The sequence below is a fragment of the Anas platyrhynchos genome, chromosome 5 (genome assembly GCF_047663525.1).
Source record: "Anas platyrhynchos isolate ZD024472 breed Pekin duck chromosome 5, IASCAAS_PekinDuck_T2T, whole genome shotgun sequence".
In the NCBI taxonomy this organism is placed as follows: Eukaryota; Metazoa; Chordata; class Aves; order Anseriformes; family Anatidae; genus Anas; species Anas platyrhynchos.
The window spans coordinates 36,147,719-36,173,382 of NC_092591.1; the positions used below are offsets into that span (position 1 = coordinate 36,147,719).

Genomic DNA, 25,664 nt, shown 5'->3' on the forward strand with positions numbered 1-25,664 from the left:
TAAGGGGAGCCACGTAGTTCATAGGCAGGTACATATCTAATCCTCAGAAAAGAAATTGCAAAATATACACATGCAGACCAAGTCTGCACTTACAGAGGCACACAGACATTATCTTTATGAATCAAAAAGGCTTTTCAATGGTAAAGACACAGTTAATAACCTTGACTGATTGAAAAAAAAAAAAAAAAGAGAGAGAGAGGGAGAGAGAGAGAAAATAAGTTTTATTTGTATGCACAGTAGAACACTTAAGAATATTATTTTGGTGTTGCCATTTGCTTTTAACTCAGCACTTGGAACAAAGACATTCCTGGTTATACAAATGCCCACCAGTTCAGCATTATATGCCAAATAGTCAGAGTACTTACTGTAGGCTTAGAAGAAAACGAAAGATTAGAGAAGGAGAGTTAGAGACTTTCTTTGCCTGAGAAGAAGGTAATGCAAAAGGGACTTTGGCAAAGAGGGGGTTCTTTTGTTTCAAATTTTCAAGTGACGTGATGCAGCATCAGCCATCAAATCATACTATACAAATATTTTAAAGTAGAATAAGCAGCAAGCACAATCCAGAAGAACTCCAAAGTGCTTTTGTAGACTATTTAACACAAAGCTCCCCTCCCATGCATTAAAAGATTAATGGTGAAAGTCAAACACTCAAAAGTAATAAATGCCAATTGCCATCTGCTTATGCCATTATTTCAGATTTCTTGGGCACATGCACTCCATAATATAAATTGTAATTCTATGATTACACAGCTTTCTCCACAGCTCCTCTGAAGCCAGGGGATTTGGAGTGCAGCTCCACACCTTCTTTTCTGCATGCTCTTGTCCACTGACTCTGAAGACAGGAGGATGCATTGCCCACGAGGCTGATCTAGAGTGTTCATCAGAACAGAACATTTCACAAACAGTCTCTAATGCATTTTCACCCCTTTCCTGTAAGGTGATATTATTATCCCCATTTCACAGATTAAGTGGCTAGCACCTGGTTTTCCAATACATTTAGCACTGGGTAGCTCTTCTTTTCAAGGAAGCTCAGCTCCCCAGGAATTCCCTTTTAACTGTGAATGCCTCTGCAAATCAAGTCGCAGGCCCTGGAGGAAGGCTGTAGCTGAGGAGACACTTTAGGACTGCATACGCAGGTACTGCTAACCAAAGAAGCAGATCTGTCCACTCCACACCCTGCTTCTTCTCCCGGCCGTCTGCTTCTTCCTGCCCCAACCTTTGTCCTTCACGGATGTTCATGTGACTCTACAGCAAACTGACTCAGAGGACTGATCCAGCTGGAAACTAACCCAGCAGGAAAAGTACCCCTAGCTTTCAGACAGATGAGCTTCCTGATCCAGTTTACAGTGTGGCCTCATAAATGCCTCTCTCAGTACAAGAAGGGACAAGATACAGGAACAGACAGCCAGGAGGGCAGGCAGGTAGGATTCCCTTCTTCAGTGGTGCTGCCACTTTTCTTTGGACAAAAGTGTTTGTCAAACTTTAGCATGAGGACCACAAACATGTTAGTTAAATAGTTTGGCTCAAAGCTAGACTCAAAGAGAGACAGAAGCTGGAATAGAGAGTGGTAGGGGTGGAAGAGCTCACAGTTCTGGCTCAGCTGCCCTCTTACCTGAAAACTACCGAACTCTGTGCTTCTGTGGGACTGCTCTTCATTGTTGGGACTTGCACATTGTGTTCAAACATAACACGTAAATTGGCATTCCTCTTCACTGATTTCCCAGGCAGCTTATATCTGGAGAAGAATACGACATTTTATTCTGCAAATGACTGAACTCTTTAAGACAACTCAGCTGAAAGGAGGGAGTGTGTTTTTGTTTGTTGTTTCTGTTATGAAGAACACAGTTTAAAAATACACAGAAACTGTCCAAAGCCAGTATCTCAGGGCTGATATTATGCTCTTTCACTGGCACAGGAATTCCTCTCTTCCTTTCTAGGAAATAGCAGAATTTCATCAGAAGTGGTAGAGAATGCTCCCACCAAGAACAGCTCACGACAGTGTGCTTAAGGCATGCGCCTGGTAAGTGGGAGGTGTCACTGGACATTCCTCTGGTCCTAAGAGAAATGCGACCCAAGTGTCCTGTATCCTGGGCAAGTTTTGTCCACTATGGCAGAAAGGAGCGGGTCCCTTTCTGCTGGCAACACCTCAAAATGAAAGCAACCTCTCCTTTCTACTTGTAATATACATCTTCAGAAAAAAAAAAGAAAAAAAAATGCAGGCTGTGAATACTAAGGAACAGAAGTATCACCTAATATTATCTTGGATTTTAATAGTCAAATCCTTTAAAGAGAGAGGAAAACAAATAAACAGTACCCTTCGCAATGCCTAGTAAGTTTAAACAGAATTCTCAAACGTGAATGATTCACTCTGAAGAAAATATCAAACAAAAAGCCTTCAGATACATTTCATTTTTGTATGTCCATAACTCAAGGTGACTATTTTCTAAGCTATTTTATATGCAATTAGTCTGAAATATGTTTTTTTAGCTCTCAGTTTTCTGAACAAAATATAAAATGACACAGTTATTAACCTTTGGGAAATGTCTCCTACACACAACAGAATTAAATTCTACAGAAGAAAAAAAAAAAAAAAAAAAAAACCTGAATAACATTGGGAGAAATTCCAAATGACTTACCACTCATTTGTTTGATGGATAGTTGGGCTAGCTCTCACTTTTTACTGAGCTGCCAATCACCCTGAGTTCTGGGATATGTTCCGAGAACTCACTTAGAATCACAAATTGCAGTCACAGGCTTCCGTGGCTGAAGCTGTTATGGAAGAAACAATTACTTAGAGACAGAGATGGTACTGTTTCTGAGGGAGGGTAATGTTGTGGTATCAGTGGCTTTGACTTTTCAGCAGAGTAAGTTTCTTCTTCTAATATGACATTTAAAGAGATGTTATCTGTTTGGAAATCTGTTCTGTCTGAGGATTTCTCTACTGATGTTGAAACTCAAGCTGAGATCACCATAATAGATAGAGAGAGGGAAATTGTTATATCAGTTTGTTTATTCTGCATTTGGCAACTCTCTGAATACTCAATTTCATTCTTTCCATAGCAAAGGGTGTTAGTCATTCTGTTGTTTGTCTGAGTATTTCATATAGTAAGAAGAAAAGGGAAAAACATTTTGCAATTCTTGAAATCCAAAAACTGACAAAAGGATTCCGGAGTGTGGCTAAAATGCAAAACTACTTTCCACAATTTTTTTAAAAGAGCTAACCCACCTGTCATTACTACGTGTATTGTAAAAGTATATTTATACTCACAGAGTACACAAAGTCAACAAAGTCAGTTATGCTGAGTAGCTATACTTCTATTTTGGTATAACTGCTTCAGTTACTATAGGAGCTGCACGTGGCTCATCCTAGATTACCTAGATTAAAAGTCTGGTTCATCAGATTTTTCATTACATCTCAGGCTCGAATGCCACCTTTTCTGTTGTGAAAAGCGCTTCCTATCTCACATCAACTCTTTCAACACAAAGACGTGGGGAAAAAAATCAGGATCTCTTCTCCCTCAATATCCATGCCACAGGGTTTCTGTAACAGGAGTGACTTAGCCTCCAGCCAACACCCTTGATTCATTAGGGTGCATTAGTTAGCCTTTCTGCCCCCGCAAGGTCTTGAAATCTTATTACAGGAAAAGATTGCTAAATTAAGATCTCTTAAGATCGCTTTTCATAGTTCAAAACTCAGTATCCACTGTTCTCTTCACTTGCTGAGAAGAACATCAGGCTTCGGTTGCTTTGAAGTCATCTTCCAGCTATTTTCATCAAAGAAGCCTTCACTGAAAAAAGGAGAAGGTTAACACTTCAGTTCAGCCTAGAACTGCTTTTCAGCAATACAAGTGCACCAATATTGATTTATTTTTGCTGCTAAGGAAGAAAAGAGAAGGGTCTGGCCCAGCAAGTAGCTCCTCCAGGTCTGCTGAATCATGAAGGCTTTGAAAGTATCCCATGGCCTGAAAACTATGTTCTCTGGGGATATCCTCTTGCTACTTAATAAACCTTTTCTTCTCAAAGGTCAAATATTCAGTCTGGCCTATCCGTTGTTATTCAAGGTTCACAGAAGTTTCACAAGCAGAAGCAATAAAATAAAAATGTCTGTTGTATATTGTGGTTTCAGAGTACAGAAGTCTGTCTTGTTGATACAAATGTTCATTGAACGCTGAATGGTTTTTAAATTAGCTTATAAAATCATCTAGAAATTATTTACAGCCGGAAGCCGAAGTGTATTTGTGTAAACCTTAGATGGATGTGGCTACAGAGCTTGTTAAGCGTGAATACCAGGCTGGGGCTTTGAGAGCCTGAGGTACTGACAATATTTTAAGACTATCAAATCCTAGTGATGTTAGAACCTCAGAAAAGAATACACAGGGGCTTGTAAAATGGGGCCTCTGGCAATTATCTAGGGGAAGGAGTTGAGAAAAAAATTGCCTGGAGACACCGTTTTAAGAATAAAATCTTCTCCGATTGCCAAGGGACTAATGAACTATATCTCAGAATGCCAGCCAAAGCCCTACTGCCAAAATGTGCATTTCATTTCAGTGAAAGCAAGGAAGAAATGTATTTCAATCTTTTCCATCTTCAAAAATGGAAAACGATTTTAAAAGTCATCAAAAGTTTTTAAATTAAAAAAAAAAAAAAAAAAAGTTATCTGCAATTTTCATTGAAGAAAAGTTAAAAACCCTACACAATGCCATAGAATCATAAAATACCCCAAAGGGATATTCTGTGACTCTATGGAAGGGACCCACAAGTCCATCAAGTCCAACTTGAACTCCAGCAGGCTCAGTGCTGTGACCACTTCCCTGTTGGGCCTGTTCCAGAGCCCAACCACCCTTTGGGTGAGGAACCTTTTCCTGATAGGCAGCCTGACCCTCCCCTGTCCCAGCCTCATGACGTCCCCTTGGGTCCTGTCGCTGTCCCCAGAGAGCAGAGCTCAGCGCCTGCCCCTCCACTCCCCTCGTGAGGGAGCTGCAGGCCGCCATGAGGCCTCCCCTCAGCCTGCTCTGCCCTGGGCTGAACAAACCAAGGGACCTCAGATGCTCCTCATACGTCTTCCCCTCCAGACCCTTCCCATCCTTGTAGCCCTCCTTTGGACACTAAAACCTATTCAGAAATTATTGGAGCTATTTTGAACGTATGTATGGATTTCTCCCAGTTAAAACTGGAAGGAAGAGTTCATGATACTCTTAGCAGTTCTGGTCTAGAGTAACCAACACACTCGTATTTCAGGCCATTTTAACTGTGGAATTCCCTGTCCCACTTTCTGGTGAATAAATCTTTAGGTTTCTTTCTCAGTTTTCTGAAAACCCCTCCTGAGATTAAAATCTCAGCCTGTGTGCCTTAATGAGACATCCTAACGACATCACTGCACCTCCCTTCCTCCAGACTTGCTTTATGTTTTCCCCCACTTTGAATGGCCTGAAACACCCAATATTCCCCACACCAGCTCCGTAAGTATTTTGTTTTAAAAACATATATATATAGTTCTCAATTTTTTAAGCTATTGTGTTTAAAAAACAAACAAACGTGACTTCAAAAGCCATTTAACAGAATAATATAAGTTCTTGCAGCTGCTTTGTCCCCTCTAGTCATCTAATGACATAGGTGGATCTGCTGATCTAATTATGAGGCACATGGATTGCAGGACTTCCTGTCTTGACATTTTCCTTACAAGTTTTAAGATTTTTTTTTTTTTTTTCACAATTTTACTTTTTATGGTTCATTCCTGTACTTGGAATACATACAGAGCTTCCAGATATATTAGTTAAATTTGCAGTGAAGTGACTGTTTTTCTGCCATATCGCCTGGTGGAGTTAATTCCGTTTCTGTAAGAAAACATAACCTAGTTGAATCACGGTAACTATGACTCATTAATCTGAGACATCTGTTGATAACCCCTGAAGTCACTGTATTTCAGCACTGCAACAATTAATAACCCTTGCACAAAACAAATAGGGAACATTAATGGATTAGTAACCTCTATGTTTTGGCCTCCTGTGATCTCTAGACTCAACAGAAACGTAACCATAGTGTAAAAATGAGGTAAGTGTTAGAAGTCTAGACATCCTATATCTGGCCATTCTCTTTGGTAGCTGCCCTGGGGTAGTTATTAGAAAATCTATAGTTAAGCAGATTAAAGTTTCTTGTAAGTGGTGTTGCTGGCAATGCCCTCCAAACGGAACAGGATAGCTGTAAGAGCAGTAGTGCATTTTTCCCAACTTGTATTTTTTGCCTTAAATTGTCCTTTACTGATGCTGGACTTTCAAAATGACAAGAAATCAGCTCATGTACAAATACTTGTTGTCACTGTTTCTAGTTTCCTTTCCCCTCTATCCCCTTAAGACTTCTTCATTATAATTTATTGACACACAGCCTAAAAAACTGTGATTTTTCTACTGGGAGTGGCAGTTGCTTTTTGAAAAATCACTTGTATTAATAATTTTAAGCTTTGATGAAACAAACATAACAATTATGTAAGGAACAAATAACACTGCACATATTTTTGCAAGTGATCAAATAGTTTATGGTTGCACATGATGAAGGTGCAATAATTTTGCAGGCTTTTTTCCTTTTTCCTGAAAATCCTCCAGTACTTTTTTTCCATCTATCTTTATTACTTTGAAGAAATGTGGGGAAAAAAGTTATTCGGTGAAATCCATCACCAGCATAAAATGTGATTGACAGGGGGTTTTGTGACTTACGCTGGTTTAATCGAAATCAGATTCCAGTTCTAACATCAGAGAAACGCATTTGGTTAGAAGTAAGATACAGTTGCCAGTGGAGGATTCCTTTATGTCTGCTTTTAGATAGGTCCCTGCTGCCCTTTTAAAAATGTAAACGTGCAATTAATGCAAGCACATATCTAGTGAAATATTCCTGGTGTTATCTTCCAGGTGAGACCTTTAGAGCTGTAGTGCTGTGTTCTGTGTGGTTATTAAACTTCCCATAACTCTTCAGACTGTCTTCAGTATTTGCACTAACGTCTTTGGCTCAAATTTCCTCTCTCACACTGTATAATATTAGTTCTTTATCAGCCTACACCCTTCATTTTGCAAGTGGCTATATTGATCTAGGCCTTTTTTGTGTCAATATGCACAAACTGTCACTGCTTAATGCACATCATAGCTCAATTTAGTGGGAGTCACTACTCATCTGAGCCCTGACAGGAATGGCATCAGGTTTGTAAAGTGCTTTGTGGCTCTTGGCACACCTTTACCATTTACAGTAATTTCTTTTTGGCAGTAGTAGGATTTCTAGGTGAAGTGGTAGAGCTTTATGATGCAAGTAACCTTGCTGTTGAACTTACCAAGAAACCAATCTCAACTCTGTCAGGTTATTTTTAAAAATTATATGCAACCTTGAAGCGCTCCTTGCCAGCCCGTCCACCATCAAAGCCTGGGACTGGGCAAGAACAAGAAATCCTGTCTGCTATTTTCAAGCCTGTTATCATCTTTTACGTGTGATGATTTGAAAAATCATATTTGAAAAAAAAAATAATCAAATATTTTCATTAACTGTGCGTTTATGGATTGGTCTCATGGTCTGCTGATAGCATTTTGTGTAGCTACCACAAAATTCATTTATGGCTATTTGATTTTAGGAATGCTACCTGAAGAACAGCTGCTCTGCAGCTACCTCTGTTGGCTGATCAGGCATCAAGTCCCGTGGCTGTCTGTAGGGTATCCTCTCCCACCTCTTTCCCCAGTGAACATAATGTGTGCTTCACTTTAACCACAAGTAGTCCCCCAGGTTTCAAGCGTGGTACTGCAACTCATGTGCTCGGGGTTCAAGTCACTGCATGAAGATGAAATAAGAAGGCTCATCCTGAGGACTGCTGGCAGAGATATGCAAAGGAACAACTGTCCATATTACCTGCTTTCTTTGAACCAACACTAAAACAAAAGAGAAAAGCTTATGAACAAAGTAAACCAAGTAGTGTTTACACTAGGTGAGGGGCTTAAGAGTGCTGCTTTCAGGAACTGGCCTCTTTTCCAATGGAAATTGCTGCAGCTATTGCCACCACAGCAGCTCTTTTGCTAGCTAGCCTGGTTGATGGTGCAAGCTCCCCTACAGGATACCCTTTATGCTGCTTTAGTGATCAGTTAACTGCAGGCACTTTCCATGAAGGGCCATGCTGAATCACTTCTCTTCCCTGATGAGCCTGGCTTCCCACTGCGCTGACACCCAGTCTCCCCAGCATCCTGCTTTCCCGCCTGGCAGCCAGGGAGCTGCTATGTGACACTGGATGAGCCAAGAGTTGCTGGTTTTGTCTAGTGTTATTTCTGTTACCATACTCCTAAAAACACAGCCATAGCCAGGAGGATCTCATGCTACAATTTACAGGGCCTGACTGTTGTTTACACAAAGATGGCTGTGTGGTCCCGACAGCCTTTGAAGTGGGAATAAATGGCATTACCAGGCTGCTGTGGAAGGAGCAGTTCAGTGTATACAGAAGTCATGTCTGTAACATGCATCTGATGCCCAAGCTTAAAACAATATGCAAAAATAGGAACGGTAGCAGCAGGATATGGAAATTTTATATGACCTAATCAGACAAATAAAACCTTAGAAGGGAAAAGCAAGACCAGCAGGTGACTGGTTATCACAACAAAAGATGTCAACAAGCAAATAAAGAGGTAGTAAAACAGAATGAACAGGTTTTTGCAACTCTATATTACAACCTGGTGACAGCAAACATTACTTAGTGATTATTCGTTTGGTGTCTTCGTAATGTATTATGCCCTCAGCACAGGAGATATTCTTTAATATAAGTTTGGATTAGCAGAAATCCTGTTCATCTAAAGAAAACCTCTTGGGCATCGCATTCCTGAAGGGTGGTGCCATCAGCCGCAGGAGACTATTACTAACTGTTGGAACAGACATCTGTGTAACATATTATATATATTTAAAGCTTTAAATATATCTCAGTAGTTTCTCTAGAGGAGATAGTATTTCATTTCCTCTGCTGGTTGAATGTGCATGATCAGGATGGATGAAAATCCCTTGTTACATGTTTATGCAGGCCATCTTTAAAATCTCGCACTGCATCATGCATTTCAACAACTGAAGTACACAAGCACCGCTTTGCAATGTGGTGCCCATTACAGACTCCAGCCACAGGTATGAAGTTATTTGGCTGCCTGCGAGCTGGGAGCCCCGTTACAGAACACACCATCACGTAGGGGTACAAAAGTACAGTGTCCAGTCTGAGTGCTCTTCTTCAAAGTCGCAGCCCTGTTTACCAAAATCTCTACACCTGGCCTTGCTTCAGACTATTTTACAATATACCCTCATTTGTCATATTACAAGAACTGAAACAGAAATAGAAAACTGAAGCTCTTTGTCCAAAAGCAATCTTACTCTCTTTGCAGCATACAGGAAGGAGGCAGAAATGAATGTTGCCAGTATCTCAGTTTATTCCAAGATACATCTGAAATGCTTTCCCACATCAATACCACTGAGTGAATTACTGTTGTGAAATCAGTTTGTGCCAATTCTTTCTCTATACCTTCTCAATTCCCCTGCAACCTCTGCAGCTCGGTTCTACCTATCTTAGCACTGAGCATTTCTTTTACAGCAGACAGACCCATTGATTTTGTTAGGACATCTCCTGGGATCAAACCCTCCCCAGTTTAAATTATGATGGCAGACGCTGTCTCTAAACATCTGCTGGCTGCTGGAACAGCTCTCTGATTACAAGCAAGCAATGCCAATGAATGTGAAATTACTTATCAGACAAAAAAAAAAATAAAAAAATAAAAGAAAATATTTGAAGAGAGTTACGCCAGGCTCGGTGGCGGGATGGGAAGGCATTTTGGAGAGATCACAAAGACAACGTTGTCAAAAATTGATTTGGCTTATTCAAAGCACTAAGATACGTGATTGTGAGAAATTGTAAGATTTCAATTCCCCTATTCAGCTTGGAGTTTCTTTAGATTCTAATTACCACAGCTTAGAAGAAAAGAAAGCAACTAACAGAAGAAAAATGACCTTTTATGGAAGCTTGGCACTTAAATCTGGGAACGTTTAAAAACATTATTGTAAGAGTTTGTTATATAAAATACTCTTAGTAACACTTCATATTAAACAAATAGAGAAAAATTCCCTTAACTGTGTCAGGGCGTGTCACTGCTGACCTGCTTCTCACCTACAGGGCCACTTGTGATCTTGAAAAAGGATCCGTACTTGCAAGCAGAGGGAAGAAATATTACATTCTTAACACAGAACTGCAACGTGTCCTTGGGCATTGTGCCGAAGGTATTGGGATGAGCGATTTGAGCAGCCCTGCCACCTCAGCAGTATGCTGGAGATGGGAACGCCTCACAAGCCCCAGCACCGCCTGCTTCCCAGGGCACCTCCAACACCACCCAGCAGTGGGCTGGGGCTCTCCAAGCTGCCGAAACAACAGCAGCGATGATCACGCAGCGGGTCTGATGGCACATGGAAGTGGTTTGCACCCCAGCACTTCAGACACCAGGCACATGCCCAGATCAGTGTAATGGAGATGGCCTTTCTCACTGTACTGGACATTTGAAGTTCATACCCAAATTCCATGGCTTGAACTCACCTCTTCTGATAACGTGTAACCTAACAGTCTAACTTGTGGCGCGCTGTCTTTCCTTTGATAGGACAACAGAAAAATTAAAGAATGCATGATTGAATCAGGCACGAGCTTCCCACGGGATAAAATTAAACAGCTTTCTGCTGGTGCTGCGAAGGAAAATGCATCAGGTACCACTGCAATGATTTAATCACGCAGCATTTGAAAAAGGAACAGCAGCATGTATACCACAGCAACATCAACGGGAAACCCAAAGCTGAGAAATGCCAGATATCTGGTTAAATAACGAATTCACCTTTCCCCCCTTTCCATATGATCTTGGAGATTTCTTTTTGACAAGAAAAAGGTTTGTCTCTTCTTGGTAATAAGAGTTGATGAGGTGTAAGAAGAGAAAAGGAAAATCTCAGTGTTTCCATTCCTCCAGCAAAGCCCTGCATTAACAGAGAAATCAGCCTTTACTTGCAGCTCCTTCTCCTATCATCTGTTTGCAGAAGTTCATTGCTTAATTCCCATTCATATCGCCTCTGTGGAGAATAACAGGCTGATGACATTTCAGTTAATCATAATCTTCCCCTTCTGTGACAACCTGCCAGCAGCCTTTTTGAAAATAAACTTGCAGAATGAAATTTTTTAAAAGAAGGATTTTTCCTCATCCTCATGGAGGGGAAGAGCTGACAAGATGAATATGGGAGAATATTTTACAAATGAAATTATATATATATATATATTCTGGATTTATTACCATCTCCCTCTCAATATTTGATGTAACTTGTCTGGCAATTTTCTAATTAACCTAACTTTATGTTTTTGCCTTTATCCTCTTTGGCATATAGGACCCCTACTGCCTCTCTAATGTGCTTACTAGCAAGTATACCTTAAGTGTCCATGGACTAACTTAATTATGAGGCAGCTATACAAGTGCTAACATAATCATCCCTTTGTGTGTGTGCGTGCAGAGAGAAAATCCTGTGCAGGGTAGGAAAGCAAGGAACCTTTTAGGAGACTTCCAGCCATTAATGCTAGACATCTTACATGTCATGAAGTCTAATAAATATGACCATTTTAACACAGTAAAGGAACGGGAAATGCAAGAGTGAATTGGGAAGAACACGGGAGGGCTTGGAAGGTTGGCTGGCAGCAAGGCTCACAGGAGCCATCACCAGCAGTTGAACTGAAGTCATGGCAGGTGTAAGATTTGGGTTGAGGCCACTGAAACCCAAGGAAATACTATGGGCCAGAGGCAAAACCACAAGCAGAGGCATCACGGACAAACAAAGAGAGAAGTCAGAGGCTGCCTCATCCAAAGTGACAGCTTTTGTGAAAGTTCAATCAAAGCTGCACAAGTGTCAGCACCTTTTGTTCACAGCAACAAAAGGCAGGATGTTGAGCTCTCTGGAAATAGCCTATCTCGTAAAGCACTGCAATGTCATCAAGAAGAAGAAATTCAAGTTTCTATCAACAACTGCCAGCTTAAAGTCAAGAAAATATCCAGGGGCAGGCAAAATGAAAACCTCCTTCATTAACACAGTCAGTTAAACTACGATGTCTGAACAGAAAGCCCGTGGTTCCTTCCTGAAGCTGAATACGCAGTTGATCTTATAGAGATAGTTGATCTTACAGAGACCTTTGTCAGCAGAGCAGAGGGTCGGCAGTTCATTTGTGACACGGAGAACCAACAAAGAAGTGAGAGCATATTCCAGCAGCCTTGAGCCTGTTAGGCCAAGGAAAAGTGAAGGAAAGAAGGGAAGTTGTTGCATGACTGGTTGAAAGACACTTGTGCTGGCATCTCTCTTTGAAGAAGGTGCAGTGTTGCCATGGCTGGGGCTGTCTGGGGACCGAGATCCAGAGCTCTTTGCAGGAACCCTAGAGCCTCCAGGAGTACAGATGGATTTCCTGATCTTGCTGTAAATGCAACAGAGTTGTGAAGAAATTCACTCCATCCTTTCTCCAAGGGACAATTTCCATAGGAACACAAAAACATCAACATTAATTTTCATTTATTACAAGAGAAATCGGTTAGCTGTGGATAGCTGGTTTGCTACTTCTTTCCCTCCTTAGAAGAATTAATAGAGAAGTCAAACACTTAGGCAGCATTAGCACTGAAATAGATTTCTTTCAGAGAACTTTCATTCCAGCTCCTTCTGCAGTGGGTAGGGAACTCACACCCACCACACACCCCCACGGTCTATCTGACTTCTTCACACAATGTACAGTATAATCACTCTGCACCTCCACTACAGAAGGTGGCCAGCCGCGTGACTGGTAACCATAGCAGCTGCAATAACCCAAAAAACCCACTGCTGAATGTATGCACGAGTCTGCTGCTTTAGCATCACTTTATTTTCTGTGAACAGTATCAATGGGTGTACCTCAAGATGTCCCAGTGATTGGTGAGAAAAGATTCTGTTCCTTGCCACATGGAAAACAGCATGTCTCGCACAGAAGAATGTTTTCTGTCAGCCTCTTGACTTTTGTAATGTCTAGAGATATTTTTCAGGAGCTGTAATCTTAGGCATTCAAACCAGGATTTCTATTTCTCGTATGGGAAAGATTGGTCCTGGAGATTTTCCATGCTGGAATCTCTGGTCTTTTTCCTGTCATGTGCTGAGCGCTGCCTGCCAGGGACTGAGAATTAATGGCAGGCAGTAACATTTGATTCTCTCCCAGTAACAACGCTAAAACCCAGTATCATGATACCACTAGCTGCCTCAGTGCTATTAGCTCTTTCAGGCAGAAACAATGAGCTTTTTGCAGGTGGGACATGTGGGTAGGGAATTTTGCCCTTACCTCTCCCTAGTTATCACTTTGCAGCTGATCAAAAGCTTGGGAGAACTTCATCCCTTGGAGGAGGCTGCATCAGGATGGAGCTCTCCTCCAAGACCTTCCTGGGCTATGGGAGCTCCCTCCCCAAGGACCTATAGACCCTTCTTAACCCAATACATCAGCAGCTTTCTGCCCTATTCTCTCCCCATTGCTGGAGTGAACGCACCATGAATATAATAATACACCAATGCTATGGAAGAGAGTGGAGAAGAAGGGGAGTAATGGCAAGAGCAAAATGAAGCCAAGCAGCATCACTGTGGGCAGAGCAGCAAGGACCTAGGACTATTGCTGTGGATATTTTGACAGAATATCCTCTTAGCTTTGGTAGCAAATCCACTACTGTGGGCATTTAGAAGGCTGCTAGCTTTACGGTGCTGGTACACCACTGCATCCACTATCTAAAGCATTCAGTTCCCGACAGTATGTCACACTTGGACATAATCCAAAGCCAGTGACAGTCTAAGACCTGTGAGTTATAAAGCCGATCCCTGCATGCTTATTTATATTAGAAAGCTCACATTTCATCCCAAAGCCCAAAAGCAAGATATATATACCTCAACGTGCAACAAATTACAGATGACTCATGGAATCCGAGTTCAAGTCTTTTGGACTGCAGCACAAATGCTACCACCAAAGCAGCTGCTTGGCAGAAGAGTCCCTTTCTTCTGTCTTTAGGAATATCAGGAGCATCAGAAAACCCAGTGCTATTATTTTCAGCAACATCGTTTTGTTCAGAGAAAGCACAGCAAGTAGGGATTTAGCATCATCTAAAAATGAAACTTAATGCTGCAAATGCAGTCTTTGCAGAAATCTGGAGTGCTCAGGTAACAACCTCACAGGCCAGGCTTGTTTTAATTACTGCTAAAACAGTGGAGACACATAAGGACACTTGACCAATGTACAGAACAGCTGATCTGGGCACCTCCAGAGATAAAAGCATGAGTTGCTACAGTTTTGGTCAATGTGCTGTAATTATTAATTGCAATAAACATTCATCTTTGAAAACTAGCATATAAAAAGCTTACCAGGAGCATTGGTTCACAGCCTCTGGGTACCAATGTGAGCCAGAATTTGCCCTCAGGAGACCAAGGAGAAGGTACTTAAGAGAATATTGGGACTATGACTGCCTCATTCCTTCACAAGGGCAAAAAAGAACAGGCTCTTCACAAGCCTCCTTCCCTGTTAAGCAGGGCACTGCTGGCAAAAACCAAGCCAGGAACATCAGGCTAGAAGGGGCTGCTGGAAAAGCCCAGCACTCTGGTTTCAGAGACATGCACCTCGTTACTCACTTCCCTTCCTGCCGAGATCAAATGAGGAATTGTCACACCTGTGGTTCCCTCAGAGCCTCACGTGAGCAACTCATTCATGAATTTCAAACCCCTCAAAGGATCCCTGCTTTAGGCAGAGCCCGACACATGCCGCAGCCTTCCTAGTGTGTTAAAGCTTAGGGCGGTGACAACCCAGACTGACAGGGCTGAAAATTCTACATATTGGTACCAGATATTTTTCATTATTTCTATAGAGTAAGAATTGAATTGTGAATACCAGCACCTAGCTATACACAAACAAAAGATCGTTTACATTATTACATTTTTTCCATGAATCTGTTGTGTAAGAGCTTCTATTCCAACAGAACAACAGTCTCTCGTCTGGCTTTTAATTTTGTGGAAACAATTAACTTAGCATACCATATTTTCTAAGAAATTTAGCCAAACCCAAGCCCCTGATTAAAATTGGATTTCCAGTCAAGCAAATTTTAATTATGTTTCTTCTATCCAGACATTTTCTATTAAGGCTTATTAACTCCCTTTATTTTGCTCTCTTCCACACATAGCAATAATAATTGGGACCAAAAAAAAAAAAAAGTAGCTTAAGTTTTGCCTTTCATTGGAAATGTTTGTTGCTATGCTGATACCTCTTCATGGCCAAACTAGTAAAAATGCAGAGATTTTAAATATTTGTCAGTGTAAGTGGTGTCACTAAGCAGTTTGCATGTAGTTAGACATAGTTGGTAACAGATGTGCTTACATCAGCTCTGATAACATTCAGAAAATCATTTAACAGAGACTTCATAATGACTGCAAAATGATATTCAAAAGTAATTACTTCCCTTGCAGCATTTGGTCCATCTTGCGGCTGAATATAATCTTCACATATTAGTATATTACACATTTGGAGAGGAATTGGTGAAGTAATTGCTAGTACAGTGAGGAGTGATCATCATTCATCTTACAGTATGGCCTTGCTTTAAATAGCTATTGAAAGGACTAAGTCAAAAGAGGTAACCTACATGTAAAAAAAAAAAAAAAAAAAAAAGCGTGAGAGATTCAGATATTTTATAATTTGGTTGGGTATGAATAACAAGTAGACTTTCTATTTGTAACACATTATTCACAGCTATGGGAAGTTATGGCACCATGCCTCCCTTTAATTTGTTGTTGCTGGGAAAGGCTGTGGAAGTTGGCTTAGCATTGATTTTTTAAACACTCTAAAGATTCAATAGATACAGATGCACTTTTTAGAAACGCCATGGGAAACGCCTGACTCTCCGTGTGCTTGTTGCCATTGCAAGAGGACGTCTCAACAGCGCAAAGCACAGCACCGTGCCTGGTAATGGGCCTGAAAGATCAGACCTGCAGTTAGTTGCTGTGATCATTAGGCTGCTTTTTCACCTGTGTATCTCTTCTTCCCATATGTGCTCTGTAATGAAATGTAGCAGGCTGTTAAGGATGAAGAGTAATGGGAGCAGTTCTCGCTCTTTCATTTGTAATTTGGATAAAACACTTGTGACTGTAGCTCACTTGGCGATGCGGTGATTCATACAGATCATCCTGCTGAGCTTGACTCAACTGCTAACTCTTGAGCAAAATGAGCAGACTCAAGCCCCTTTGTTCAGAGGAGAGAGCAGAGCGCTGAGGCAAAATTCAGACCCTCTGGGAACAGGATAAGGACCTGCTTAAGTTCTGTGGTGCTTTCACTAAGGCTCCTCACAAGCAGGCTGCGGTGGCGTCTGTGACCTTGGCAGGATTGCAGAGGTCACCTGTTCCTTCAGATAAACACCTGGGAACAGAGAGCTGGAGGAAGCTTTATGAGGGCTGTAAAAGCATCATAGCCTTTACAAAACATTTAATAAGATTTCAGAATGCCCCTTTAAAAAAAAAAATAAATAAAAAATGAACCTTTAGAGGAAAAAAAAAGTCAGAAATTACTGTTGTAGCTCTGGCTCCAGTTCCTACATATGAGGGTTAGAAAGTTGGATTCTGCTCTGCCTTCCCCTTGCTTGAAGCAGCAGTCTTGAATCCCATACCACTGAAGAGTTAATCCTTACTGTTTCTCCTTATTCTTGATTATTAGCTATTGCCTGCATTGCTTTTATAGTCTATCCTCTTCAGTTCTCCAAGTCATATTTTCTTCCTTCTGTGGGTGTGCTCCCCCTCCCCCCTCATTTTTCTTGCATTGCAGAAGGATTTGCGTATTGTTAATATTATTTTTACCACGCTTCTCCTTGTTCTCATTTTAAAAATAATTTTGTTTTCCAGAAACCCTCTCACAAGGTGACCAGTCTAAGCTCTGGTTCTCTCTCCCAGATGATCATTCCCATCACCCCAACCCCATTGCCACTGCCCTGAGCGCTGGGGAGAGCAGGGCCGTGGTGGTCAAGCAGAGGTTTCTAGAGATTTTCTTGTTTTCCCAGGTGGTTTGGAGGCCCTCATCGAGCCTGGCCGAGGATGGAGCCATACACACAGCTCCACTGCTGTTGCTGCCTGCCAGGGGGATGAGCAGGAGGCTGGACAGCCCCTCAGGACAGCAGGAGTGTCCATCATGGCCTCATCCGGCCTTGCTGCGGGTGGGCTGCAGAGCACAGAAGGTTCCAGCTATCCGCTCCCTAACCTCCTGACATGCACATGGAGAGGCAGGATGTAGCCCGTGGAAGGAACCGGCTGTGTTTTCACTGCACAAGGACATCACACTCTGGCCTGCGTTTCTCAGCAGTCAAGTATGTGCCTGGTGGGCTGGCTCCAAAGCTGTCTCTAGCAGCAGGGCTGGTCTGCTCCCTGCAGCCGCCGTGCTCAGCTCCTCCCCAAGCCCAGCCCTCCTCTCACGGCGTGCCATGGAGCGCACAGACAGCCATGCAGGACCTCACGGTTGAGCCTTCATCCCAAAAACTCTCCTACCACCCACTCAGAGCAAACTCATTTTGTTTGCCTAACGAGAACAAAGGGCTGAGCCAGGTAACCTTGCCAAGCGTACAGCCAGGATTGGAGATGTTCACATCCCATCTATAACACCTGAACCCACCCATTCAGCTAATCCCTACACAGCTATCATAAATCATCCTGTGTCACAGGCATCAAAGGGGCACTGCTTCACCTTTACCAACTTACAAAATAAATAAAAAAAAAAAGAAGTGAAAACAGCCAGTGAAGGTAGGCACAGATCTCCTTTCTTCTTTGCATTCCAGAAAGATGTATCCTGGCAGGTACAGAAGATGCATAAGCAGGATGTGATGGATTAAGAAACACTCCCTCTCCGTACTACTAACTATATTTTTTATTCCTTAAGTCAAAATACCTTTGTTATAAAGGGATTTATTATGTGCTGTTAACTCAAAAACAAAACAAAGCAAAAACCTCTAGAGAAGTGTGAAAGAAAATGTGAGACAAGCTGGAGCTTAAGTCAGACATACAGCATTGCCTGTACACTGTATTGCCATTGAAATAACTTTTCTGCAGTTGTGAAAACCATATTTCCCCGAGGCTCAAAGCAGGGTGTCCAAAGCAGTGCAGGGGTGGGGATACCAAGGCAAGCAGGAGGCTGGCAGGCCTTACTGCACCCCAGGAAGTGGTCACCACCACGCTCACCACATCCCTATCTAGAATGATCAGTTAAATTCACTGACAGATCAGGTCTCTATTCAGACAACGTGCCTACAGGTATCCCATAACACCACAAATAATCTCCTGAACGTCAGTAATCCATAACGCTCGCATGCACATCACTTTACATGCCTCAGCACTGAAGGAGCAGCTTCCAAATGCAAAGGGAGGAACACGTGCTTCCAGACAAGATGATTTATTGCAGGTTAGCAGAAAAAAAAACAAGGATGAGAGAAACGAAACGCGAATCTGGAGCAGAAGGAGCAGTGCCTCCATCATGCACCCTCTCCCAGCCCCGCTGCTCCGCAGACAGACAGGCAGACTCTGCCTTTGGAGGCTGCCGCAGAGCAAGCACATGCCAGTCCCACGCAGAGATGACTAAGATCCCGACTGTTCAGTTCACTGAGCCCCTCGAAAAAGCCCAAGTAAATACACTGCTTTCCAGAGCCCCCTCAAGGTCAAGAACTTCCCAGAGCCTCCCTTGCTGCCTGCTGCTGGCCGCTTCCCTTCCAGGGGAAAGCTCGCTCCAGTAACTTTTGATCCAGCTGATCCTACAGCTTCAAAGGAGTTACTGGCATTTACGTGTCCTTGGGCCCCGTTCCCTGAGCAGTACATTTCAGTTGTGATTTTCCATGTTTACAGTATTTTAAATGTTAATAATGCACAGAAATTGTTTACAGAAGCGAAGATGAGTGATAGCAAGAGAATTTGCAAACATGCTACAACCGAGAGTCTTTTCCGGCCTTTATCTTTTGTTTGGATGAGGGGGTGGATGAGGAATATTAAGGAAAAAGAAAATAACTTGCAGGTTTTTGTTCGCAGCTGAAGTCCGTGCTGTCACTGCTGCTCTGCTACTGGCACTTGCAGTGTTTGCCTATGGTGTGCCCGTGCTTCGAGCGGCAGCATAGATCTGTCCTTTTTTTAATCACTTTGCTGTAAATTGATTTCAAATCCACATTTTTCATTGCACACACAGAGAAGGGAGCCTAGTTCTCCCTCCTCTGTTGCTGATTGCTTCCAGCTCCCTGTCCTTCTGCCTGGCTTCTGGCCCAGGGAGGTTAGAGAACAGTCAGGGGCTGCACGTCCCCTTCGTCCCCCGGTGCACCACACGCAGGTATCAGATTCAGGTGCCATACAGAGACCTTTTTGGTCACCAGACAGATTTGTACGAATAGAGTCCATAGGAGATCCCAGATTCAAAGCTGGGAAAGAGATCCTCATGCAGAGGGCTTTCCAACACTGCATTCCTGAGCTGGATGCTAGCACGGGAGCTGGATTTGAATGTAACCTCAGCTTCCCTGGAGCTGAGGGATGCTGGTCTGTGGGACTTTGGCCTGACCAGCTGGGGGGCAGGATGCACGTTCTTACAGAAAGGAAAACATCCTGAGAGCCCAACCAGCAGGAACACAAGGCTCTCTTAAAATTTCTGGTAAATTCATTTTGGCAATAGAAAAAATACACAAACCCACCTCTCCTTGAAGGAAAGTATCTGTTAGAACTGCACGTCTAGTTCCTATGTGCTCTCCCATGAGAAAAAATACAGCGCTTCTTTCTTCCGCTCATCCTGAGGATATCTTCATTATGCTCCACTAAGAGCTCAGTATTACACGAGGATGTTGTTAATGAATGCCTCTAGGCTGCAAAGGGCAGAGTCTCGAGAGCTCTATGATTAAATGTAACTCGCAGTTCCGTAGTACCTGCCATCTGAAGATCTCGCTTGTTTGTACAGATGCCTGTGAATTAAGCTCAGTCGCTCACAAGTGAACTATTTGTGATAAACACCAAATACCCTGACAGCAACAACGCCTTCCCCAGGGCTCAGAGACTGAATTTTAAGGACTTGTGATTGGGATGAGAATTGAAGCCAGATGCTCACCATTGTGGGGAAGCCCTCCCTTCAGCAGCATGCATGAAAGGGGGAGAGGAGATGCTCCCACTGCACCCTGTGGCAGTTCAGAAAAGAAAAAGGTGACCTCTTTGCAGCTGTTTCAGAGGAGGTCATAGGCAGTGGATCCCAGGCAGAAGAGCATGCCTTCTGGAAGACACCCAAGGAGCTGGGTTTAAGGCCTACCTACCCACAGTGCTTCCCAGCTGGTTCACTGCAGGCTGAACATGGGAAGCACCATCCTCAGGTTTGTTCAGGTCCCACAACAAAGGAAAGTAAACTCCGTCCTTACACTGTATGTAAAACCCTCGCGTCTAATGCAAGGCTTTAGATTTTATGCAGTCCATTTGATCTCATTCTCCAGAGTTAAATAATTCAATAAAAGGTACAGGATGGCCTGGGAAGGCATGTCTCTCCTCTGTCTTTTGTGTCTTATTTCAGTGACTGCTTCACCTCCAGCAAAAGTGATTATTGGCAGAATAATTTGAGACAGGAAAAATTAACACAAAGGGATGATTTTATTCTAATCAAAGTGACCAGTAAAAGCTGATAGGTTAAAAAAATGTCACCTCTCATTATTATAGCTGTCTTTTTTTCAGGAGTCAAAACCAAGCACAGATTTAGCACTCAAATCCTTAAAGTAGTGGTGAAATGCCATGACACCACTGGGCTGCAAGTTTCACTGCCAAATGCCTTAATCAAAGGTTGAAACCCCTGCATCAAGTAGGCTCCTTGTGCAAGTTTTTGTGAGCAAACGTCTTTAGTAGCAATGAGGTCATGGATCAAGTAGACACACGTTCAAGTTGCCAAGTTCAGATCCCTCTTTGTTCAGAGTTTGAACCATTCTAGCTTTAGCTGTTTTGAACAGGCAAGCCCATGGATCTGCAGGCTGTGGAGGTCCAGAGAAGCAGCATCACAGTAATTAGCAGGCTAGTTTTAATTAACGATGAGCTGTTCAGTAATACAATGAATCAATACAGTATATGTCATTCTTGAAGGCTTTTCCAGCATTCTTTCTAGCACTGTTCCATATACGCTAGAGGCAAAATAACAAAATTTCTTTCAGCAAGATGGGAAGAGAAACACATGGTCTAGGCAGGGCAGCTGGTGAAATCCTGCCCGAGGGGGAGGTCTGAGACACTCCACATCGGCGGCTGCAGGGAAATGCATTCGCCCAGCCAATAAGAGAGACTATCCAAAGGTCATGAGGTAGCTAAGCAACAGAAAGGAAAAATCCTCCATTGTGTTACTTCCAGCTGGAAATAAAGCAAAAAAAATAAGTTGCTGGGATTCGTGGCAGTATTGTCCAGTGGGTAGACAGCTTAGCTATGGGAGCAGGGGGGGGTCTGGCTTTACTCTTTCTGCAGGCTTGCTCTGTGACACGAAGCAAATGAAGTATTTTGTACCTTGCTTTCCCCACCTAAAAAATGTATGTGGGATATCTCAGTGTACATAATACACCTTACCACCATAGCAGGGCTGGGAGGTCTACCTTGCTACGCTCCTTTCAGATGCTCAGGTAGAAGAAGCTGCAGAAGTTGAGACGAATATAACTTTTTTCTGTTTATTTCTAATAGGTAGACACACAGTAGGAACCATTTTGACATGTTTTAGTGTAGGTGGAAATGACTCATTTGGCTGCACTGGAAGCTAGCTGCTATAGACTGGCTGCTGGTACAGTCCTAAATAAATCCCATAAAATAGGTCTTGAAAAATAAAGAGAATCTTGCCACTCTGTTACTAATCAACTTAATCTACTTAACATGTACGTAAGAGGATTTATACACATGTGAACATACATACATGTACACTCCCCATATCGTATCCAGTCTTCAAATTGCCTGCACAATGTGCAAGAAGAGTGCCACAGAATGACCCAGTGTTTTCCTACTGTTTTTACAATATCATAAGACAACCTGGAAAACACCACACAGAAATTTCCTGAACATTGCCTACGTGGTTTTTAAGAGATCTTTATATCCAGAATGGTCTTTAGCGAGAAATGTATTGTAACAGTGAGGACAAACATGTAAGTGACAAAACCAAGGGTCAAACCAAGACCAGAAAAGCTACAAAATCAAGTCCAGAGTTTAATTCCCACTTCTGTCAGGCCTTCCTGACAGACACATGCGTCCTTTAGGGCCTTCCCCATGCTCCAGTCCGCGGATACTCCAAATTTATGCCACCCTGAATGTCGACAGAAGCAAAGCTAGTGGTGGAGGCAAGAACATTTTGATGGCAGCATATTAGTGCCTGGCTCAGGAAACAGGGCCTAACGTTTCTGTAAATTTATACAACTTAATTAATCAATGGCTCAGAGAATTTTCCAGCTAGGAAAGGATTTTAAATGCAAAAATGTGCTTGGAACCCACAGTTAGGTGTTGATGGCTTCCACCCCTCTCCTGTCTAGAATATCAGCATGCTACAGACAAAGCTGCTAAGCCCCCTTCCAGACCTCCTCCCACCACGGAGCCCGGAGGAGCTAACTGAGCAGACCTTCTTCCTTTGTCCTTGCCAGGAAGGAATACTAACACTGCCAGCAGCCAGGCTACAATTATTGCATCGGTTTCACACTCATCCACTTTCAGCCTCACAGCAATGTCACCTGCCTGGGGAAGGATCTCAGAGAATTTCCCCGGCTGCAGAGCTGCGGTCGTGTTCATGTTTCAAATTCACTGTGAATCTTTCTGCAGCCCCAGGCCCCACAGATCCTGGAAGCCACTTCATCAAAGGAGCTTGGATAGCTGGAAACATAGGGCATGCAGTAACATCCTCTGAGGCACATAGCTTCCAGTCACATCAGCGGAAAGCACTCATTTCTTATAACCCACTCTTTCTTACCACTCATTTCCTATGACAAATCTTGCAGTAAAAGTTCAAATCCCAAATATCCTGGAAGGGGATGAATGGGTGTACAACACAGGTGTCCAAGGCCTATTCTAAAGGCCAGAGAATAATAGCAAAAGTCAAAACTAACCATAGCATCTGAGTGCTCCAGAAACTAAAGAACTACCCCACAAAAAGCTTGTGTCTGTGCTCTGTGTAACTACATCCCCAAATATTTTTTGTAGCAAGTAGGTCACTCCCATTTTGGCACACGAAGTAATCTGACCCACCTTACGGTGTGTGAGTAGGGGACAGCTGGGCACGTGCATTGTGACTTGCTAAAATAAGACATAAGCCCTTGAAAACAGCTTAATATAATCTTTCAGGAGTTCCATCAAGCCTTCTAATGGGGGGACTCTTATTTCTCCTTACATCTGGCTAGGACTGCACTCTTACTAATGATAAAAAAAATACCAAAAAACTTCCGTTGCTGTTTCGTTCTTGTGGAATGCATCCAAATAGAGGAGATTTCAGGCAGTGGCACTGTTTCCTCAGCCCACATTTGCTTTTTCTTCTCCAGGAAGATGCATGAGGAGGATCAGACAGGAGGAAGTGCCTTTCGCTCCAATGATCTGGGAGAGATAAAGAGAGAAACAATTTAGAATCAAAACGATCCCCAGCTGGAAAGCAGAGATTTGTCCCAAAAAGAGGCAATGCGAAGAGAAATTGCTAAACTTCTGATGGAAATAATGAAAAACACCTGCAATGTAGCTCCCTAAGGAGACTAATTAAGTGAGAAAGATTGGTGCTTATTGGAACTTACAGACTCTCAGCAAAATTTAAGGTTTTATCTCTCACATGACTGATTTGCTTCTATTTTAGGGAAACATATTTTTTCTTTTGTTATACTGATTAAGTGACAAGATTGATTGGCTTCCTATGCTACTTTGAGTGAATCACATACACCTATATCCTCCAAAACAGGAATGTGCTTAGTTACTTACACCTTCTGCACATCAGTGTGCAAGAAGTCCACTCCTTATACCACTCATAAGCAGGACTGTCTGCTTATGAATGGCCTGGTTTCTTGTACAAAAAGATATGTAGATATGTGTGACTTTTTTAAGAAAGAAAGAAAGAAAGAAAGAAAGAAAGAAAGAAAGAAAGAAAGAAAGAAAGAAAGAAAGAAAGAAAGAAAGAAAGAAAGAAAGAAAGAAAGAAAGAAAGAAAGAAAGAAAGAAAGAAAGAAAGAAAGAAAGAAAGAAAGAAAGAAAGAAAGAAAATTAGGCCTTGTATTTAATTTTCCCCTCTCCTAAAGGGAGATAGGTATTTACCTATCACACAGGCTGTTTGAATCACTCAGAGCATATGCAGGGTGCTTTGCAAATACAGAAACCAACAGTCTTGACCCCAGGGGGTGCAATATAGAAAGAATTAAAACACGTAACAGGGAAGAGAAAAAAGACAAATCTGCAGGCAAGCAGAGCAGTCACATTGTTAATACATACCGAACTGGCTTGTTCTGTGGTTTGCCCCATTTATTTGGCAATTTATTTTTCTTTAAGTTCACTGTGCTGCTGCATTACCTGATACTTTCCTTGTGCCTGTGGCAGTGCATCTGGGACACGTGCCACATGGTGGGCGAGAGCAGGCACAGGCCGATGTCACTGCACGTCCACTTGCTGGGTGCCGTGGGATGTGCAGTCCCTCTGCAGTCTGGACACTTGAACTCAGTGACTTCTCGTCAGCTTCTGCTCTCCGCTCCTCAGCTTCACGTTTGTGAAATACAGGTGGGGTCCTGCCACCTCGGAGGGGAAGTGAGAAAAGAGATTAGGTAGTATCTGTAAAGCAGGCAGTTACTATAGTGATAAGCAGCACAGGAAAACTCATGAGGAAAGTAATTGCCTTCAGCACGGATAGTATGTAGTCAATAAAGCGTGGAGACACGCTCCCAACAATGGAGCAGAAAACACTGAGCAGCTGCTCATTAAGTGCACGCCATCCATCTTGTGTGCTGGGGGAGGCCCGGGTCCTTTGGAGTGGTGTGTGATCATTAAATTAACAGCGGCCCCTCAGCATGTGCATGCAGGCACTCTTAACCCTGGCATCACCAACTTTGGAAGTCTTGGCCCTCAGATCTTTTGTAGGAGGACAGAGAGGGCGCAGTGTGTAATTATCCAGGTTAGAAAAACAGAAATTCCACATCGTGGCATCGAACTGACACACATCACCCGAGCCACTAGGGTCCCCTACGCAGACCTCTGTCACTTGGGCCACGGGAGCAACCCACTGCAGTAACAATCCTTCATCCTCGAAGTGTGGAGCAACGGGAAGGTTCAGACACCTTCGCTTTATGTGCAGCTTCTAGGGAAGGTGATGGCTTACGGGAAAAGTCTCCTGCCCTACTTCCACCTGGTTTTGCTTTTCTCTGCCCCTTCTCTCCAGATTGTCCTTGCTTTTCTCTTCCTCCTCTCCATCTCCTCGATCAGACTTCTCCCGACCTTACCTGTGTTCCTGTGGTCAGCTTCCCACCATATTCTGGCTAATGCCCTGTTTCCAATCTAGGGCACCTCGTACAATTTTGTTAGCCATCCCAGCCAATTTCTTAGTTGCCTCTCCTAACCAAGTGAACTCCGCCTCTGAATCCTGGTCTTTTGTAAGCTCTGTTTTCCCAGCTCCCAGT

At 42.8% G+C, this 25,664-nt stretch overlaps 2 long non-coding RNA genes across 6 annotated transcripts in view; both read right to left on the reverse strand.

The window, feature by feature from the left end:
- Nucleotides 1–204: 204 nt before the first annotated feature.
- LOC101802183 (uncharacterized) lies at nt 205–14,886 on the reverse strand. The gene is made up of 4 exons (XR_005266480.2): nt 14,419–14,886; nt 2,637–2,769; nt 1,613–1,735; nt 205–868 (listed from the first exon to the last, which is right to left on the reverse strand). It is a non-coding gene; the product is annotated as an uncharacterized lncRNA (long non-coding RNA).
- A 3,570-nt stretch (nt 14,887–18,456) lies between these two features.
- The window catches only part of LOC119717247 (uncharacterized), a 34,977-nt gene continuing 27,769 nt past the window's right edge, over nt 18,457–25,664 (reverse strand). For 2 of the 5 annotated variants that reach the window (XR_011809694.1, XR_011809695.1), the window contains exons 2-3: nt 24,568–24,786; nt 19,215–23,613 (exon numbers count right to left, since the gene is read on the reverse strand). This is a non-coding gene — a long non-coding RNA (uncharacterized lncRNA). Of the gene's footprint in view, nt 23,614–24,567; nt 24,787–25,487 lie in introns of all 5 variants that reach the window. The other 3 variants (XR_011809696.1, XR_011809693.1, XR_011809692.1) reach the window with 3 other exon arrangements.